Below are 15661 nucleotides of genomic sequence, written 5' to 3'. Positions count from 1 at the left end.
GTATTGTGGAGTACAGCTGTGCAAGTAAGAGCAGAAAAATGGCAGGCGCATGGAGAAGTTGACGATATGAGATATTGTCATTACCTGGTGCTGTATTGCGGCGGTATTTGAGGACCTCTAAGATTTCGATTGAAGTAATGGGTGCCAGTAGTGGATCGTCGGGTTGAGGGAGTTGAATGAAGTTCGGCGCAAAGCGTGCTTGTTCTGGATCACCGACTGCAGTTATGTGCCGATCACTAGGATGAATAAAGAGAGGCGATGAGTGGGTGGTAAAAACCGCCTCGAAATGGTTGGCAAAGAGAGTGGCTTTCTCCAAGTCTGTAGTAGGGGCAGTGCCATTAGTAATTAACGGATATTGGGGTCTATGCTTCTGGAATGTTAGGCGTTTGAAGAGGTTCCAGAAGCGAGTGGGGTTGCGCTCGTCACGTAGCTGGTTACACGAAAGTCGCCAGTTCAGTCTCTTCCGTGCAATAATATAATGTTTTGCCATGCGCTGGAATTGGCGATGTAAGTGTAAGAAGTGGCGATCATTGGTGCGGTGATATTCAGTCAAATACTGATCAGATCGTGCGAGGATATTTAATACACCAGAAGGGAGATTTGGACGGCTCTTAGGTTGTGAGTATTTTGGAATGGAACATGCAGTACTGTGGTTTATTGCGGTCTCAAGTGTAGCGCAAAGTTGATCGACGTTGGCAATGGAGTCCAGTGTGGGAGTGAGGTTGCCGAGGTCGGTGGTGATAAGCTCTTGATAACGATCCCAGTTTGCTGCAGTAAAGTTATATTTAGGAGGTGAAGTGATGTCATCAGTTTTTGGTAAAGTCTGTGTGAGAGTCAGTAGGATCGGTAGATGGTCACTGCCCACAGAACCAAGAATTTCCACGGACGTCCGAGATAAAAGATTGTTAGACACGATGGCTACATCAGGGGTGGTATTGCTAGCGGGTCGAGTGTGTTGAGGTAGGGGAAGAAGAGTGCTATGGGTAGTTGCCAGGAAATCGGTAAATCGCTGTTGCTGCTCTGCAGTGCGAGAGGCGTAATTAATATCTGCTAGAAGTATATACGTACGGAAGTTCAAGTCAAGATAAGTGAGAAAATGGTACGGTAACGGCTGGGTAGATCGGACGTAAATAGTGGCAACTGTGAATGTAATAGACGGAAAGTAGATGGTTTGGATCACATGTTCAGAGTAGCGTTGTGGATTAGGGGGTAGAATATGACGCCGTGGAATAGAGTGTTTAACCGCTATAGCTGCTCCCCCGCGAGCTGGATGGGTCGATAGATCTGAGCGTGTAAGATGATAGTGGGGAAAATAATAACGTTCGCTGGACTTTAAGAAAGTTTCGTTGAGCAGTATACAGTCAACGGTATGTGCAGCCGCCATGGTTTCTAAAAGGACGCGATTGGTCCGTAATGATCTGATGTTAGAAAATAGGAGTTTGATTGGCCGTTTCCCCTGCGTGCGAGTATTCATGGTGGTGTATCAGAATGGAAATGAAAGTAAGTTGAAAGCCCAGAGTATGTAGCAGCCATATGGAGGTGGAAAATATCGTGGGCTGCTTTCGTGGCATGAGTAAGAATAGCTTCCCGTTGATAGGGAAAGGTATTCTGAAGAACGAGAGTGATAAATTGAAGCATTGTTTCGACTGTAGGTGGCGGTAGGAGTGAAGTTTGGGTGCCTATAGATACCTGGGTTGCCGGATGAATACGAAGAGGCACTACGGTTTCCGGTTTATCGGGTAAAGGCTTCGGTTTCTGGGGGCACTGATACGAATAAGTCGGATGAGGTCCACCACAGGTATTGCAGTTAGCAGGTTGCTGTAAGTTAGGACAATTTTTCAGCTTATGGGTGCCTTTACAGTGTGGGCAGACGGATGGCAGAGTGCATTTGTTTGTAGGATGTGAATTATAGGCGAGACAATTTTCGCAGCGGATGGAGAGAGGCGGGGGAGTACGTGACGCTTCCACCCTATGGTGGCAGCGGTAGATATAAACGCCATTCTGGAGAAGTTCGTCAATAAGCGTCTGATCGTCTGTAAGTAGGCGCACCATGTAAGTTGGACCAGTAGCATTCTTAATACGTAAGGCTCGTGTTGGATGATAGCCGTCCTCTTTCAGTTCGTCCAAGATCTCTTTTTCCGTTAGGTTGGGATCTACACCACGAATCACCACGGATAATAAGGGCGTGCGACGTGGTGGCGGTGGAGTTTTCTGAGTGGGTGTTTTCAGAAGAGTAATCTTTGCATTGGTGCCAAACATAGCTGGTCCGACCTTGTAAATGAGATGGTCATATAAGCCTGGATTAGTTGTTTTTAGTAAGATGCCATTTTGGGTTTTGATTAGTTGCTGAAGATCAAGGCGGGTACAGTACCGCATGAGCTGGAGGTACATTGGTTTGATGTTGAAATACTCTGGTTTTAAATTAGTGAAGAGGATGGTAAAGTTAGACGTAGATGGTTGATCTATGATTATTGGCTCCTCAGTGGATGAGGTAGAAGCAGAAGCTACGGATGGTTGTGGCGGTTTAGGCTTCGGTGGACTGAGGAGAGCCTCAGTATATTTGAGCTTCTTGATGTGAGTCGGTGATCGGGAACGATCTCTATCTCGAACAGGAGAACCAAGAGAGACAGAAGAAGCTCCTGAGGAGGTGCGTTCTCGTTCTCGTGGCCGTGGACGACGATCCTGAGGTGGCCCCATCACAGTTGCAGGGAGAGTATGACGCCCTGATGGATTGTCAGCGGGGTTAGGAGGTCCCGGCATGATCAGTAATGAAAGGCGAGAGTGCTAACACCGAAGTGTTACGTCGCCAACTAGTAGATGTTAGTAAGTGCCTGGTGTTTCGCACACTAAAAGTGTAGCGCCCCACACAGGTATAAGTAGACTGTACGACCAAGTTAGTAACAAAGGCCCTGACTAGAAATGTGCGGCTCGGACCGTGAGGCCGATGTCGACTCTATAACAGAATCCTCCGCAAAGAGACTGTGCGGCTCGGACCGTGAGGCCGATGTCGACTCTATAACAGAATCCTCCGCACGTTAGCTGAACAACGAGATGAATAACAAGATGAGCTAAGATCGCACGACACATAGACTTTCGTCTAGAGTCGCAAGGTCAGTATGACGAGAGCACGCGGTTTTCCGGTTTATATTATCAATGTTTCAGCAGCTGGGGTGAGAGTTAGTGGTGTTAGACACCTTTCATTCAATCCAAAATAGATATGGCCCAAATAAATGTAAATCTTAGACGCTGCTATTTGGTTCCAATAAGTGCGTTCAATTTCATGCTTGTGTAATTTGCGGTTCTATCTAGATTTGAAATTGCACTACTAGCATATATTTAAGAAGTCCCTATACATACAAAGCTGCTAAGCAACCCATCCGCCATGTTGGTGCCATTCACAACATCCAGTATATATTGCATGAAATCGGAAAATTACATTTATTAAAGCAATCTCAATGTTTCATCAGCTTTTCATGGATTATTTCCCAATCATTCCATTGTTAAATGTTATTGTTTTCGTATTGTAAACAGCCAGAAAATTGTTGCATAGCAATAGTGCGCTCACAGATAGAACAGTTTCGGTTTGCGTTACACAGTTGGAAATAGGCATCAAATATCTTCAAGAAAGCACAACCAACTACATATACGTACATTTGAAAACATAAATAGCTGTAAACTATACCATAATCATTTTATTCCTCTCTGTTGTGCCGATGTTCAAGACGTAAAACAAGAAGAAATGCCAACAGATGGCAGTAGATTGCTCACTGATGGTAGTAACCGAGTGCAGGCAGGTAATTTCTCGTCATCATATAAAAATGTTTCTATTTTCTGTGTTTTCTATTTCCTAGTGACTTTTCTGCCTACATTAAAATGAGTACTAGTGCAGACAACACATCTATGTTTGTGGTATAATTGTAACCTCTCACTGTCGATTCGTTGACGCAGTTTGATTGGGCAAATGACTTGGATTTCATCAGCATACTTACCTGGCGTAGGGGCTACCGTGATCAGCAAGGCGGTTCCCCCGGGGTGAGATCCTTCCATTGCACTTCGGTTGGGTTGACCCCCGCGAATACCCCAAACGTGGGTATCTCGGGCGCGTAATTTTTGTTAGTCGGGACTGCGTTCGCGCTGTCCCGGAATAAAACAATTCAAACATAGACACTAGTTGGGAAGCTCAGTGGTAGAGTGCCAACTACTACTGCGATGGTTTCGGTTTGTAGTTGTGAGTGTTCTCAGACTTTCATAATCATCCGTCTTGTGTAGCCTTTAAACTGTGCCGTGCGTGTAAAACTGAAACATTTCCCACTCTCACTTCTTACAGATATATATCCTGATTCATACGGAAACTACAAAACGTGATATATCCAAGCAGTCCATCTATCCAAGTACTAACACTGCTTCACTTTGGTGATCCAACGAGGACTAGTATTCTCAACGTAGCATGGCCCTTCGCTACATGTTACTTCATTTTCTCCCAAATGTGGCAGGCTCAGTGCTAGAGCACTTACTTCGATACCCACACAAGTAAATTTGTGATCAACAATATCGTGTCCCTGGGATTTCACACACATTCTCATTCCACCAAATTTTCCATCATCACTCACTTGTCTTACCCCTTACTTTTAGCCTGAAGTTCAAAAAAAAAAAAAATGGGGTGTTAAACTGAATGATTTCATTTTTTCTTCTTCTTATTCTCTCTGTAATAAAGTAAAAAAAAAAAATCATTCCATCGTATCACCAGTATTCATTTAAAAAAATAAATAAATAAAATAAGAAATTAAAGAAACAAATACATAAAAAGTGATAAAAGTAGTTAAAAAGAGAGAAACGAATAGGATTTTAAACAAAATACAACATTTATTATTGGCATAAAAATACATAAATGGAAAGCTATATAAATGGAGAAATTGAATAAATTAATAGAATAAATATTCATAACTTTCATAGGCAACAAATTGAACATGAGAAAATGACAAATACAAGATGGATATAAATTGAATATTGTAAAATAGAAAATGAAGAAAACAGTTGTTTTTCTTTAATCAAAAAAAAACTCAAAGCTTTCCTCTCGTAAATTATAAATATTTACTGATGTGACTTCCTTCAAGAACCGCCACTAAAACATGTTCGATTTCGACGTGTTAAATATTTCAAAAACTATCATCGTTGTGAACAAGAATTTCCACATGAGTCAAGTGTGTGCGAAACTTGTCCCAAGAAATGGTTTTGACTGACGACCGAAAACTCTCGCCAAGTGGAAATTTGTGAAAACGTTTTGGGATTGTGTAAAAATGATTCTCACTCTTTGGGTAATGTTATCATGGGTGACATTCCAATACGACGCCAAAACAAAGAGGCAAATGCTAAATGGCACACGTCGACGTCGCACAACACTATGCTCATTGTGTTTTCTGACATTAGGCGGATCGTTCACCATGAGTTTGTGTCTCCGGACACAAGTCTAAATTTCACGTACAAGTCCTCAACAGACTGAGTGAGAGCAAGGATTCAGCGGTGATTGGATACTTTATCATGACAATGCGCCAGCCCACACTGTCCTGGGCGTGACCAATTACCTGGCCAAATCTAACGTGGCAATTCTGCCATCCTACAGTCCGGACTTGGCTCCCTCAGGCTTCTTTTTGTTTCCCCGTTCGAAATCCTCCCTGAAAGGACATCGTTACAGAACAATTGACGTGGTGAAAGCAGCTTTTGAAATGGCTTTAAACGCATTGCCAACACAGACCTTCCAGGATGCCTTTGCTGATTGGAAATCACGCTGCCAAAGATGGATCGACGCAAGAGGGCAATAGATTGAATAATGCTAATCCACATTATGTAAATAAATGTGGTGACATTACTTTCCGGACAGACCTTGACCATCTTGCAGAAAGAATGTCACTTGCACCATGAATGAGGCTTCATGTAGAACTCGAACCCATGACCCACCAAGATGAGAGAGAAGAACTATGGTTGAATTTGATTTAGGTGTGCCGATCCCAACTGTACTGCAATGCTGGGCCGACACGTGGTGAGGGTGTGGCAAGCCACAACCACCTCACCTCAGTCCAAAAATCAGTTTAATATTCTGGACCCACAATGTGGGTCGTATCAGATATTAAGCTGATAAGAACAGATACTACACTTTGATCTTAGCCAAAAGGCCGAGAAGCGATGACGAGAGCTTTTTTTTTTTTTTTTTTTTTTTTACCTGCAGTTTCATTCCCAGTCGAAACTGGGCGGGCCACAGAAGGTAACGCCTTCTCTGGGGCCAGTGAAAACGGAGTTGTTGGTATCTTTTGTTTATAGATGGGCTCAGGATGCTATTAAATGGACAGTTGTATATTCATTATTATATCTAGGGATGCGGGAGAAGAAGTGCATGAGCGTGGATGAAAACCCAAATGTGGAGGACAGAGGTTACGGATTATAGATATGCGGATGGCAATGATATATGCGACGACGTGGGTTATAGGTAGCAGTGGCCTCTTCTTGGTCATGTAAAGCGAGTAGATGGTCAACTGGAGGATAGGCATGCCGTGGTTGTGCAGGAGTCTGGTCTACTAATTCACCAAGGATAGGATGTCCTTCCGCTATACGGCGCTGTATGTAACGAGTGCGCAGGCGATACAGATGCGGTAAGAGCGTGGGAATGGTGGTGCGGCGGTAGACCTCTTGAGTAGGAGTATGTGGCGGTAATGAGTATGCAAGCCGCAGAGCATGACGTTCCAGGACTTGTAATTTGTCGTAGAAGTGCTGTGGAGCTGACAACCAGGCAATATGACCATGTGTAAGGGCAGGGCGGACAAAAACTTTGTACGTATGGAGAATAAGTCTAGTGTTGAGACCCCAGTTGGTGCCGCAGAGACAGCGCAACAAATTTATACGACGTCTAATCTTAGCTTGTAAAAGGGAGAGATGGGCGGTCCAGGTAAGGTGTTTGTCAAATATGACGCCTAGATATTTGACACTGTTTGACAAGGTCAACGGTGAGTCAAGAAGCGTAAGATGTAGACGCTCGGGATTTCTAGTTAGACAAAATTTGTTGCGGTTGCGGGCGAATAATGCCATTTGGGTCTTGGAGGGGTTTAATTTCAGCTTCCACTTCAGACACCAGCTGACGAGCTTATCGAGTGCTGGTTGGAGAGTGATGTTGATACGATCAACAGAGGAACACAAGGCGATATAGGCGGTGTCGTCAGCAAATTGGAGTGCGTGGATGGGCGGCCGAGGTTGGGGCATATCTGCTACATATAAGATGTATAGTAAGGGGGAGAGCACTGAGCCTTGTGGTACACCAGCGCGAAGAACAAAATGGTGGGATTGAGCCTGGTTAATTTGGATATAAGCTGAACGTTGATGGAGAAAATTTGCTATGAGGCGAACGTACGGTAAAGGAATAATACGTAGTAGTTTGAAAAGAAGGCCTTGATGCCACACAGTATCGAATGCTCGTTCGACGTCAAATGAGATGAGGACAGAAGGCAGTCGTTTATTCAAGTGGTTAACCAGGAGGCTGGAGAGTTTGAGCAGTTGATCAGTAGTGCTGAATGATGGTCTGAAGCCAGCTTGCGTTGGGGGTAGAAGATGATGAGTTTGGAGATAAGAATGAAGGCGTGTGACCATAATACGCTCCATAGTTTTGCTGAAGACGTTAGTTAGACTAATTGGGCGGTATGATCCGACGTTGGTTGGATCTTTGTCCGGTTTCAGAAAAACTACTATTTTGGCGAGCTTCCAAAGAGCTGGAAAATGGCCAGTCGTGAGAATAGTAGTATACAACTGGGCGAGCACATTATGGAATTCCGGTGGGGCTTGCCGAACTTGGTTATATGTGATAGTGTCGGCCCCAGGTGCTGTATTGCGGCGTCGACGAAGCATAGTTACTATTTCAGGACTAGTGATTGGAGCTGTCAAGGAATTAGTCGGATCAGGTTGATGGGCCATGTCAGGTGTAAATAATGGTCGCTCAGGATTACCCAAAGTGGTAATATGACGGTATGATGGATGGGAAAACAATGGAGCACTGTGAGGGGTGAAGACAGCCTCAAAGTGGTTAGCGAAGGCGACTGCTTTGTCAGAATCCGTCGTAGGGACGTTGCCATCAACAAGAATAGGATAGTGGGAGCCCCGGCGTTGGTAAGTAAGACGTTTAAATAAGTGCCAGAATTTAGTGGCATTGGTTTCGTTGCGCAACTCGTTGCATGAGGTTCGCCAGTCGAGTCTTTTCCGGGCTATGAGGTACTGTTTGACCATGCGTTGGAACTGTCGATGCAGTATGAGAAAGTGTGCATCGTGAGTCCGCCTGTATTCAGTCAAAAGGGCATGTGACCGGTGAAGGAGAATGACTGCATGAGGTGGTAAACTCGGTCGATGTGAGTGGATTGAACGTTTCGGTACTGCATGTTCAGTAGCCCCTGCAATGATTGTACTAAGAGACATGGAAACATGGTCAATGTCGTCTAAAGATGAGATTTCGGTGCGAGTAAAAGCCAGTTGCTCAGAAATATAGGTTCGATATTTCTCCCAGTCGGCTTTGGCGAAATTGTAGGTCGCAGAGGATGCTGGTGGTTCCTTGGGTTTGGTGCCAGGAGGAGTTATTGTAAGCAGAACTGGGAGATGGTCGCTGCCAACCGAGCTAAGTACATCCACAGAAGAGTTGGGGAGCAGATTGTTACTGACTATAACCACATCAGGTGTGGTGTCACTCTCAGGCCGTGTGTGGTGGGGCAGAGGAATACAAGAACTATGCGTGGTATGTAGGAAGTCCTGGAAACGCTGTTTCTGCGCCGAAGTGCGTGAGTGGTAATTAAGATCTGCAAGAACTACGTAAGTTTTGAAGTTGACATCCAGGTAAGTGAGAAAGCGGTATGGCAAAGGTTGAGTAGATCGGACGTATATGGTTGCCAGGGTCAGAGTAAGGGCTGGAAAGTAGACGGTGCTGATGACGTGTTCGGAGTACTGGTCAGGATACGGTGGTATGACGTGACGACGAGGTAAGGATTGTCTGATGGCAATGGCGGCTCCACCTCGAGCAATGTTATTAGGGAGATCACTACGTAACAGGTGGTAGTGTGGAAAGTAGTACCGGTCAGTTGGCTTCAAAAAAGTTTCATTGAGTGCAAGACAATCAACGTTGAGTGAGGTCGTCATGGTTTCAAGCAATACCCGATTAGTCTTGAGCGAGCGGATATTGGAGAAGAGCAATTTAACTATCTTATTTCTGTTCCCCGCCATCTTGATCAGGAGGTGTAGATTCAGAATGGAAATGAAAATGGGAATATAGGCCGGAATAAGTGGCTGCCATATGGATATGGAATATGTCATAAGCAGCTTTTGTTGCATGTGATAGAATGGCCTCGCGTTGAAACGGGAAAGCATTTTGTAAAACTAGAGTGATGAACTGCAAGACATTTTCGACTGTGGGAGGTGGAAGTAAAGAGGTTTGAGTGCCAGTCGAAACACTTGTATGTAGTCGGAGCGGCACCACTGTCTCTGGTTTATCTGGCAGCGGCTTCGGTTTATTTTTGCACTGATAAGAGTAAGTGGGATGGTCGCCATTACAGGTGTTGCACACAGGAGGTTGTTGAAGGAGGGTGCAGTTTTTGATCTTGTGTTGGCCTTTGCAGTGTGCACAGATGGATGGAAGAGTGCATTGATTGGTCGGATGTGAGTTGTAGGTGAGACAGTTTTCGCATCGTCGAGAGAGAGGTTGTGGCGTGCGAGAAGCCTCAACTCGATGGTGACAACGGTAAATAAAAACACCATGTTGGAGAAGATCATCTATGAGTGTTTGGTTGTCAGTAAGCAGTCTGACCATGTAAGTAGGACCTGTTGCATTTTTGATGCGAAGTGCACGACTGGGATGGATATCATCAGCCTTGAGTTCATCTAACAGTTCTTGTTCGGTGATGCTAGGGTCAACGCCACGAATCACTACAGACAGTAAAGGGGTTCGTTGAGGTGGAGGTGGTGTTTTCAAACCTGGAGATTGCAGTAACTGGACTTTGGCATTGGTGCCGAACATGGCTGGTCCGACTTTGTAGATGATATGTTGATATAGATTCGGGTTTGTAGTTTTGAGGATAATGCCATTCTGTGTTTTGATTAGTTGTTGTAAATCAAGGCGAGTGCAGTAACGGACCAGTTTCAGATAGAAAGATTTAACATTATGGAGTGCTGGATCCAGCTGCGTGAAGAGAATGGTGAGTAGCGCAGGATTCGGAGTAATACCAGTCATAGGTTGGGCAACAGAAGTGCTTGCGATAGTATGGGAATCAGATTCAACAGAAGCGGTCTTGGAAGGACTCTTGAGAGCCTCAGTGTAGGATGGTTTAGAGGGAGAGCGAGAGCGTTCGCGGGCCCTAGGTGGGGAGCCATCGGAAGACTGTGAGGTGCTAGGTGGTTTGGTGCGCTTTTGTGAACGTGCCGATTCCCGACGTGATTCCCTAGGCGGTCCCATCGAGGGTAATCCTTGATGTTTACCCTGGGAAGAGAAGTCCGGTGTCTTAGGCATGAGTCGTCTTAGATGACGTCCGAAAAGCCGGAGCTCTTCTTTCGTCTAGTAAGATTGAGATCACTACCAATAAAGGATAAAGCAATACTCAAGTAATAATATGGTTTGAGATCACTACCAATTAAGGATAAAGCAATACTCTGATCAACGAAGCTAGATGTTAGTAATAATTAGTTGGCGTGCTCGCTAATCACAAAGTGATGCTGCTGTGCCAAATTATGAGCGGACTTTCGAACCAGTTAGCAAAAACAAAAGACAAAGAATTCACCACAATGCCAAGCACGAGGTAAATGCAAAAATAAATGTTCCCTCCGAAAGATGAAAATCTTTCGTCTATCCCTTTAATAGAATGACTGCACAAGTCTCAAGAATACGTTTGCAATACTCTATCACCGTTTGTGCAGCGAGAACTATAAGTAGGGTTAGGAATATTTGAGTATGACGAGAGCACGCGGTTTTCCGGTTTATATTATCAATGTTTCAACAGCTGAGGTGAGAGTTAGTGGTGTTAGACACCTTTCATTCAATCCAAAATAGATATGGCCCAAATAAATGTAAATCTTAGACGCTGCTATTTGGTTCCAATAAGTGCGTTCAATTTCATGCTTGTGTAATTTGCGGTTCTATCTAGATTTGAAATTGCACTACTAGCATATATTTAAGAAGTCCCTATACATACAAAGCTGCTAAGCAACCCATCCGCCATGTTGGTGCCATTCACAACATCCAGTATATATTGCATGAAATCGGAAAATTACATTTATTAAAGCAATCTCAATGTTTCATCAGCTTTTCATGGATTATTTCCCAATCATTCCATTGTTAAATGTTATTGTTTTCGTATTGTAAACAGCCAGAAAATTGTTGCATAGCAATAGTGCGCTCACAGATAGAACAGTTTCGGTTTGCGTTACACAGTTGGAAATAGGCATCAAATATCTTCAAGAAAGCACAACCAACTACATATACGTACATTTGAAAACATAAATAGCTGTAAACTATACCATAATCATTTTATTCCTCTCTGTTGTGCCGATGTTCAAGACGTAAAACAAGAAGAAATGCCAACAGATGGCAGTAGATTGCTCACTGATGGTAGTAACCGAGTGCAGGCAGGTAATTTCTCGTCATCATATAAAAATGTTTCTATTTTCTGTGTTTTCTATTTCCTAGTGACTTTTCTGCCTACATTAAAATGAGTACTAGTGCAGACAACACATCTATGTTTGTGGTATAATTGTAACCTCTCACTGTCGATTCGTTGACGCAGTTTGATTGGGCAAATGACTTGGATTTCATCAGCATACTTACCTGGCGTAGGGGCTACCGTGATCAGCAAGGCGGTTCCCCCGGGGTGAGATCCTTCCATTGCACTTCGGTTGGGTTGACCCCCGCGAATACCCCAAACGTGGGTATCTCGGGCGCGTAATTTTTGTTAGTCGGGACTGCGTTCGCGCTGTCCCGGAATAAAACAATTCAAACATAGACACTAGTTGGGAAGCTCAGTGGTAGAGTGCCAACTACTACTGCGATGGTTTCGGTTTGTAGTTGTGAGTGTTCTCAGACTTTCATAATCATCCGTCTTGTGTAGCCTTTAAACTGTGCCGTGCGTGTAAAACTGAAACATTTCCCACTCTCACTTCTTACAGATATATATCCTGATTCATACGGAAACTACAAAACGTGATATATCCAAGCAGTCCATCTATCCAAGTACTAACACTGCTTCACTTTGGTGATCCAACGAGGACTAGTATTCTCAACGTAGCATGGCCCTTCGCTACATGTTACTTCATTTTCTCCCAAATGTGGCAGGCTCAGTGCTAGAGCACTTACTTCGATACCCACACAAGTAAATTTGTGATCAACAATATCGTGTCCCTGGGATTTCACACACATTCTCATTCCACCAAATTTTCCATCATCACTCACTTGTCTTACCCCTTACTTTTAGCCTGAAGTTCAAAAAAAAAAAAATGGGGTGTTAAACTGAATGATTTCATTTTTTCTTCTTCTTATTCTCTCTGTAATAAAGTAAAAAAAAAAAAATCATTCCATCGTATCACCAGTATTCATTTAAAAAAATAAATAAATAAAATAAGAAATTAAAGAAACAAATACATAAAAAGTGATAAAAGTAGTTAAAAAGAGAGAAACGAATAGGATTTTAAACAAAATACAACATTTATTATTGGCATAAAAATACATAAATGGAAAGCTATATAAATGGAGAAATTGAATAAATTAATAGAATAAATATTCATAACTTTCATAGGCAACAAATTGAACATGAGAAAATGACAAATACAAGATGGATATAAATTGAATATTGTAAAATAGAAAATGAAGAAAACAGTTGTTTTTCTTTAATCAAAAAAAAACTCAAAGCTTTCCTCTCGTAAATTATAAATATTTACTGATGTGACTTCCTTCAAGAACCGCCACTAAAACATGTTCGATTTCGACGTGTTAAATATTTCAAAAACTATCATCGTTGTGAACAAGAATTTCCACATGAGTCAAGTGTGTGCGAAACTTGTCCCAAGAAATGGTTTTGACTGACGACCGAAAACTCTCGCCAAGTGGAAATTTGTGAAAACGTTTTGGGATTGTGTAAAAATGATTCTCACTCTTTGGGTAATGTTATCATGGGTGACATTCCAATACGACGCCAAAACAAAGAGGCAAATGCTAAATGGCACACGTCGACGTCGCACAACACTATGCTCATTGTGTTTTCTGACATTAGGCGGATCGTTCACCATGAGTTTGTGTCTCCGGACACAAGTCTAAATTTCACGTACAAGTCCTCAACAGACTGAGTGAGAGCAAGGATTCAGCGGTGATTGGATACTTTATCATGACAATGCGCCAGCCCACACTGTCCTGGGCGTGACCAATTACCTGGCCAAATCTAACGTGGCAATTCTGCCATCCTACAGTCCGGACTTGGCTCCCTCAGGCTTCTTTTTGTTTCCCCGTTCGAAATCCTCCCTGAAAGGACATCGTTACAGAACAATTGACGTGGTGAAAGCAGCTTTTGAAATGGCTTTAAACGCATTGCCAACACAGACCTTCCAGGATGCCTTTGCTGATTGGAAATCACGCTGCCAAAGATGGATCGACGCAAGAGGGCAATAGATTGAATAATGCTAATCCACATTATGTAAATAAATGTGGTGACATTACTTTCCGGACAGACCTTGACCATCTTGCAGAAAGAATGTCACTTGCACCATGAATGAGGCTTCATGTAGAACTCGAACCCATGACCCACCAAGATGAGAGAGAAGAACTATGGTTGAATTTGATTTAGGTGTGCCGATCCCAACTGTACTGCAATGCTGGGCCGACACGTGGTGAGGGTGTGGCAAGCCACAACCACCTCACCTCAGTCCAAAAATCAGTTTAATATTCTGGACCCACAATGTGGGTCGTATCAGATATTAAGCTGATAAGAACAGATACTACACTTTGATCTTAGCCAAAAGGCCGAGAAGCGATGACGAGAGCACCTTTTTTTTTTTTTTTTTTTTTTCCACATGTCTTTCATTCCCATCCGAGGATGGGCGGGCCGCAGACGGTTATGCCGTCTCTATGGCCAGAGATGTAGATCAATTATTGATGATAGGAATATGAGAAAGTTGCAGGCTGTGATGAAATGTTAGGTAGTAGAAAGTGTCATCTGATATGTGGTGAGATGAGAGTCTGTTAGGCTTTGACGTAATGCTGGAGTTTCCGGAGTGTGCTAGAGATATAAAGCTATTCGGGAGGCCAGGTTGAGATCATGGACGGTGGATGTGTTCATAGGCGTTGTAGATACGGCGATTCGGGTTGTAGTGCACAGGTGAGTGGTCTTGTTCATAGATGGCTAACAGGTGGTCTATTGGTGGATAGGCACATTTGGGTACCGCAGGCGTTGATTGGAGCAGTTCATCAATAATAGGATGAGCATTTTCAACACGTGTAAAGATATAACGTGCGCGTAAGCGCCTAAGATGTGGGAGTAAAGTTGGCATGGTGGTTTGCCGGTAGAGCTCCCTTGTTGGCGTATGTTGAGGCAGAGAATACGCAATGCGTAATGCCCGCCGTTCAAGTAGTTGGATACGGTCATAAAATTTTGATGTCGCTGATAGCCATGCAAGATGACCATGTGTGAGCGCAGGACGGACGAACACTTTATAGGTGTACAGGAGGAGTTGGGCGTTAAGTCCCCACGTTGTGCCCTTTAGGTGTCTGAGCAAATTGAGACGATGGCGGATGTTGGCGTCCAAGAGACGAAGATGAGCATTCCACCTTAGATGTTTATCAAAGGTGACACCTAGATATTTGAGAGTGTCATGAAGCGGCAGACGGGTGTCTAGAAGTGTAATGCGGAGGCGCTCGGGATCCCGTGTGGGGCAACATTTTTTATTACGGGCAAACAAGGTCATTTGCGTTTTGAGAGGATTGAGTTTCAATTTCCATTTTAGGCACCACCCGACAAGGTCGTCCAACGCAGGTTGAAGTGTGGCGTTAATTTTGTCTACTGAAGAGCCAAGTGCCAGGTAAGCGGTGTCATCTGCAAATTGGAGAATATGCACAGGAGGCCGTGGTTGGGGCATATCAGCGACATATAGGAGGTATAGAAGTGGGGATAGAACTGAGCCCTGCGGTACACCGGCCCGTAAGACAAAGGTTGGTGATTTGGCATTATTAATCTGAATATAAGCGGTGCGACCATGAAGGAATTGGGCTATGAGGCGCACATAGGGGAACGGCAAGAGAGACGTAAGTTTAGAAATCAAGCCAGCATGCCAAACCGTGTCAAATGCGCGTTCGATATCGATGGAAACCAGGACAGCTGGAAGGCTTTTATTTATGTGATTGACCAAGAGCGATGATAGTTTCAGAAGTTGGTCATTGATGCCAAAAGATGGACGGAATCCAGCTTGGGTAGATGGTATTAGTGCTCTTTCCATGATATATGGGTGGAGGCGCTTCTGAAGGATACGCTCAAATGTCTTGCTGAAGGCGGATGTAAGGCTAATGGGACGATAGGATGCCACTGAGGTGGGGTCCTTCTGAGGTTTTAAAAAGACGACAATTTTGGCGAGTTTCCACGCTGGTGGAAAATAGCCGGTTATGAGCATGGTTGAG

General features: G+C 43.8%; 4 non-coding genes across 4 annotated transcripts; 2 read left to right on the top strand and 2 right to left on the bottom strand.

The window, feature by feature from the left end:
• The first annotated feature begins 3981 nt into the window (after positions 1 to 3981).
• On the top strand, positions 3982 to 4143 carry LOC145676954 (U1 spliceosomal RNA). Its single transcript, XR_014129549.1, has one exon. It is a non-coding gene; the product is annotated as a U1 spliceosomal RNA (small nuclear RNA).
• Positions 4144 to 5989: 1846 nt separating this feature from the next.
• LOC145676975 (U2 spliceosomal RNA) lies at positions 5990 to 6182 on the bottom strand. Its single transcript, XR_014129569.1, has one exon. It is a non-coding gene; the product is annotated as a U2 spliceosomal RNA (small nuclear RNA).
• A 5643-nt stretch (positions 6183 to 11825) lies between these two features.
• Positions 11826 to 11987, top strand: LOC145676953 (U1 spliceosomal RNA). The gene has a single exon (XR_014129548.1). It is a non-coding gene; the product is annotated as a U1 spliceosomal RNA (small nuclear RNA).
• A 1846-nt stretch (positions 11988 to 13833) lies between these two features.
• Positions 13834 to 14026, bottom strand: LOC145676973 (U2 spliceosomal RNA). Its single transcript, XR_014129567.1, has one exon. It is a non-coding gene; the product is annotated as a U2 spliceosomal RNA (small nuclear RNA).
• Positions 14027 to 15661: the final 1635 nt, after the last annotated feature.

Source organism: Thermobia domestica, unplaced genomic scaffold (assembly GCF_964235325.1).
Source record: "Thermobia domestica unplaced genomic scaffold, izTheDome1.hap1.1 HAP1_SCAFFOLD_490, whole genome shotgun sequence".
NCBI classification, from domain to species: Eukaryota; Metazoa; Arthropoda; class Insecta; order Zygentoma; family Lepismatidae; genus Thermobia; species Thermobia domestica.
Note: the sequence above shows the minus strand (reverse complement) of the source record. Positions and strands in the feature narration are given on the sequence as shown.